This window comes from Anastrepha ludens, chromosome 4 (genome assembly GCF_028408465.1).
Source record: "Anastrepha ludens isolate Willacy chromosome 4, idAnaLude1.1, whole genome shotgun sequence".
NCBI lineage: Eukaryota > Metazoa > Arthropoda > Insecta > Diptera > Tephritidae > Anastrepha > Anastrepha ludens.
In genome coordinates this window covers 99,283,638-99,289,637 of record NC_071500.1, presented here as the reverse complement: position 1 = coordinate 99,289,637, position 6,000 = coordinate 99,283,638, and positions in this window count along the sequence as shown.

Here is a 6,000-nt window from a genome sequence, read left to right as displayed (position 1 = left end):
GAAAGCGACAAGGCGGCACTAATCAAGTGTGGCACAAGCAAGAAGTGGGAAGTGATGGCGTATAAGCAAAGTATAAAGAAGAGAACCTCTGTTGAGTATAAAAATTCTGCACATTTTTCAAACTAATTAAAAGTTAAATTTGGTAAATTTTATTTCTCATTGAGATCCCAAAAACTTGAACGACAAAAGCTCGAAGGATATTTTTGTAATAAACGAGGGATCAGCAATACCAAAAACAAAAAGCAAATCACACATATTTCGCCTTCATTAGCCGAGCTGCTGAGCTGCTGTGCTGAAAAGTAAAGTTCGCAGAAAATTTAAGAGCAAATGCATAAGCAGTCGATAGTAAAAAAGTTTTCCCCGGAAGAAAGAGAGAGGCAAGTATTAAATATTAAAATAGCCAAGGGCATACAAGTGCAAAGCTGAAAACTTGTATATGCTAAGAAATTTTTAATTCACTTCCTGCCGAGAAGTTTCAGCATATAATGCATTTACAAAGCACCGCAACAGCAACCCTCAGTATGGATGATTAAGCGGCGGTAATAAAGGAAGAATTGACGAGCGAAAAGAAAAAATTAAGCAACGGAAAGGGCGCACAAACAGTAACAAGATTCCGGGAAATGACAAGCAAAAATAAAATGAAAAAGGCAGTAAGTAATTTGAAAATAAATAAAACAAAAAGTGCTTTAACAAAAAACGGTTGCAAAAAAAATTAGTCAACAACAAATTACAAGCGCGCTAACCATTACTAAAAAAAAAAAAAAAATCAAATGTAATTTTGCTCAAGCAGTGAAGCAGCGCTGAGTAAAGAAGCAGAGGGGGATAAGAAAAAGTAATACAATAGAAGTACAGAAAAGATAAATTTCCAAGCGGCCTTCATAGAATAACGTTCAGAGTTTCAGTTTATTTTACACCACATAAAGGGTGTGTTTGTTAGCTGCATAAGAACTATCGATGCCGATAAGTATGGCTTGAGAGCTGAGACTGGAAAACTGTGTAGACGTTTCTGTTCAGTTAAGGTTGGCAAAGCGAAGGCGAAGGTTTAGCCTCATTTGAAAAAAAAAAATTAAAAAAAAAAAAATTTAATTAACTTTAATTCAAAAACTTAATTTTAATTTAAAAAAATTTATTTTTTTTTTCTATTTACGCAGACTAAATATTCAGAAATATCATTCCAAATATTTACGGAGATATAGCCATTTTAGTAACGCAACCTCTACAGCAAAACTTCAAAATTAGTTTTCAGCAAAACAAAGCATGAATTGAGCTTAAATGAACTTATGTAAAATATGAACCAAAAACTTTAAGCGCGTTTTTCTCAAAACCAGCTCTCGAGCTGGCGACCCAGATATAGCCTGTTCTACTGCACCGATTTTGACGAAATAAAATTTAAATAACATAGAATTGATGTCGTTATCGTGTGAACTTAGAATTAAGGGGGTATTCTAGTCTAGAGGCCCGAATTTCGAGCATTTTTTGACGATGAATAAAAAAAAAGCTATTGATATTTTTACGATACATTTTTTTATCATTTATTTATTCATATATTAGGAGCACACAAAATAAATTTGAAAAAAAAAATGAATTTTCATGGAGTTATGCGTCCTTGAAGTGGAAGGGGGGGAAAAAAGGCAGTGTCCCCGTCGTCACGATTTCTACCCTTGTGGTCATCTGAAAAAAAAAAACACAAATTCTTAATTAATATGAGTGTCATTATCGTATGAACCAGAAAAAACGGAAAAAAAAATGTTCCCATAAAATGGCGGCTACTCAAAAAATTGAGGTCGATTTTTCTCTTATTTTTAAGCTTTCTCGAATTGTTTACACATATTAAAAAATTGAAATTTCCAATTTTTCGAGCTTCATACGATAGAGATATATTTAAGGAATATTCATGACAAATTTCAAGCAAATCGTTTGATTAGAACTTGAGATATCGTGCCGACCGTATCGAAAGAAGTAGTTTCGAGAAAAACACGTTTGAAGTTCGCCGACCGCTCAAACCAGTCCAGCTGTCGCGTCACTAAAATAGTTGTAACTTCGAAAATAATTCGAATTTTTAAAAATCCTTTTAGGGAGATATTTTTGAATACTTAAGCTATCGAATTTTGAAAAAAAAAAAATTTTTGGATTTTTTCAAATTTCTAGACTAGAATACCCCCTTAATCGAAAACAAATTATTTAGTATTTTCTCGGACCTTTAAAATCAAAAAAAGAAGTGTCAAAAAGGGTTCTTCATCTTTAAACGTCCGACATTTTGTATTTTTTTAAAGATCGTAGTTCACACGATAACAATATTTATGCCAAATGAAAAGGCTTTTGTTGTTTCAGTGACAGACGCCTGTGAGTCCCAGAATGCGTGTCGCCAGGGACATACCTTTTTTGGAAGACCATTTTTTGAAGCCTGAAAACTTTTTGAACGAACCCCGCATGGCAAAAACAAAATTTTGATTTTTTACCAATAAATCAAAAAATAAAACACTAACAACAATACTAAAAAATCTTTTTTTTCTTTTTCATTTTACATGCTTTCAATGCAAAAATCACAATTTCAAATGAGGCGAGGGCCTTAAGTTACAAAAAAATTAATCTGTTTGCAAAGTTCATAGAGCACTGGTGGCTTTATCGGTCCTTAGGAGAAAGGAGCTGCATTATGATGATTAAAGGTTGCTATGGAGCTATGCTGACTGAATTAATCACCCAAATATCGACGGCATTTGGTTCCAACAAGTCGACGCAACTTGTCATACCCGCGCGCTTAATAATCAAATTATTGTAATATTCAAGCTACCTTTGACGCCATACGGCCAGTATTACTGAAAAAAGTTGGTAAACAATTGAACTGATCGAATGGACTATGAAACTCGTTGCCTGCGAGTATTTGTTGAATGTCACACTAAAAAAAACATGCCTTGAAGTTATCTACCAGATTATAATAAAAAAAAATCATTGCAAAAATATTTATGTTTTGTATTATCATTTTTAGTTCTCATGCTCCTAAAAAACACCCAATATATTATATATAATTAGATCTGACACTCTCTTTTGTGTACTTGGTGTGCATCTTAATGTTAGAGATAGAGGGACGTACAGTTTTATGCCGCCCTTGAACGCGAAGACAAAAAGGGTATATTTTGAGAAGCGTGGACTGTATAGTCCGGTGTCCAGTGGCAGAATTGGGTTTTAAGTTTAAAGTTACTCCCTAACTTCTCCCACCTTTACCCACTGAAAGTATGAGCGGGCAAGGAACGGCGTTAGCTTCAATACTCGTGCCGGTTCTTTAGTCACGATGTCGCAGTGGACGAATAAACAACGTCCGTTCGCAATAAATGTTTATTTCGAGGCCAATGATTAATGTGGATTTTGCTCATATTACAATATTCGACATTTACGTGATGCCCCAAATAAAGATTTGATTTGTTCATGGGTGCGGTGATTCTGGACAATAAGTTCGATATATGCAGATCTATGTCTCAAGCAACCAGTTGTTACAGCAAATAAGGGCAAACAGCACTTCAATAATTTTAAATACTGATGAAAATAAATACTCTACACAAATTTTACGCACAGGCCCGATCCAGTGTGTACATCATGAGATTTGACTCACTAAGAACATTTAGTCCGTATTTAGTCCAGCAGTAATATTAGCACTACAAAGCAGAAGTTTCAACTGAGCTTTTTAGCAAAACTTCTTCCATTTAATATACTTCCGAACATATGCTTTATGTGGAAGAAAATTCTCAACATGGTATGCACTGGGCTACTTCCAACTTCTTCTTCTTCTTGATTGGTATGATAACTGCCTAAGCGAATTATGCTGGCTTTAACACAGTTGTTGTTGTTGTTGTTGTAGCAGCATAAACATTCCACATAAATGCACGGGGAACGTTGCTGGAGTGACAGTCCTTGGCCGAATATAAATCCGGGTCGTTCCGGTAACGTAAAACCGACTGTCGTGGTCGGCGCTAATGGGATACACCAATTGAAGCCAAGGAGACCTTGGCCGGGCGCCCCTCGGCAGGCAATGGCAAACCTCCGAGTGTATTTCTGCCATGAAAAAGCTCCTCATAAAAATATCTGCCGTTCAGAGTCGGCTTGAAACTGTAGGTCCCTCCATTTGTGGAACAACATCAAGACGCACACCACAGATAGGAGGAGGAGCTCGGCCAAACACCCAAAAAAAATGTACGCGCCAATTATATATACATATATATATATATATACCTATATATGTGTACCTGTGAGGTCTTCGACAGGCCATATTCTCCAATTCTGACCACAAACTGTGGTCCAATGAATTCAGATCTTGGCTTCCAAACGGCCAATCTTCTGTGTCATGAACCCATGAATAGTGTTTTTAGTCACTGCTAGGTGGTTTTTGCCTTATGGGCTGGAGCGAAATGTTGCTGGAAGATCCAACGCTCTCCACTGAAGAGAGTACCGCTCAGTTGCTTCACCAGGTCTTCTAAGACATCCGCCTGATACACTTTTGCCCTGGTCTTAACCTCTTTTACGCAGAAATGAAGAGATGTAACGTCTTTACAAAACACTCCCCACCAAACCATTACGTAGGCTGGATGGAGGCCACGCTGAACCTTTGAAACAATATTTTTTTGCGTCTTTAGAAGTTTTAGCATAGATTTTGTATTTTATTTCGCTTATTAAAAACTTGTTCAACTGTGAAAGCATTCTCATCTAAGAAAAGAATATTTTCATGACCCCTTTCTGTATGCCACCGAAGAAGCTGCTTGCATCTGTCGAGTCTAATTTTCTGACGAGTTGAGCGATGGAAGGCTTTCATGTGGAGATCTTCTCTAATTAGTCTTGGCATGGATCTGGTCCATACATTCAAGAAGTTAAAAATTGTTTTAAATTTGTATAAATTTTGTATAAACTTTGGACCTTTGAGTTATTTTTTTTTTATTGCAGAATGCGCTATATGTTCATAAAACCATTAAAAAAAGTTTTAAATGCAAAAACAAAACTTGTGGAAGGTTCGTAATTCGTGGCGTTCCTATTATTGTGAACACAGGTGTATATGGGATGTACACAACTCCACAAATAATTCAAGAACTGTCCACCTTTTATAGAAAATAAAGCCTAAGTGGACACCAACTGGGTGATGAGCAAACCCTAATTTTTTATCTGTGTAAAATGTCACACTGCTTTCTATTTATACGTACAAAAGTGGACCATTTAATGCTGCGCAGAGATTGTAATTTTCACGTCACGTTCATGTCAACTGGCGTCACAAGGAACAGCATCTAATAGACGCCCACAGCTCGCGCTACTAATTTGTTTAAACAGCGGGCCAAACATTGCCATTGCAAAAAAATCATCAAATGTTCAAATAAACTTTTTATGTCCACGTCTTTTATTTCTTACTTTGCGTTGCAAATTACATAGGTTTTTCTTTTCCTCAGCCTTACATGATGAACGAATATATAATATAATACATGTATGTATGTACATAACTAAATAAACTTTTTCTTTTATTTCCTTGTATGGCAGTTGACGCATTTGTTTATGTAGCTATTTGCCTCGTAAAGTTCCCCTGGATGTTATTTGACATTTAGCTGTCATGTTAGATGCTTTTTTGTGATGGCTTACAAGCAGAGCCCATTGTTGTACATTTTTACAGCTGTTGCGTTTTTATTTTCTTACAGCGTTGCCTTATTCCCCTAATGTAAGTATGTATTTATATTATATAAAAACTTGTTACTTCTGCTTTTTGTGTCAATTCCCAGGCGTTTATGCTCGCACTTAGGCCCAGCGCAGTGCGCTCATTTTACAGTTGTTTCCATTACTTTCGTTGTTTTCTTCTTGCATGCGCACAGTTGCCGCTTTGTAGCCGCGCGAGCGGAGATGCCATTCAGAAGCCGCCCTTTGCACCAAAAGCGCCTTTTTATAGGCGTCGCCGTACATGACATTTAGCGGTTACGCTTAATGACAGTTAATGCGCTTCTTTATGCCACACATTTATCATTGCTGCAGCTTGAC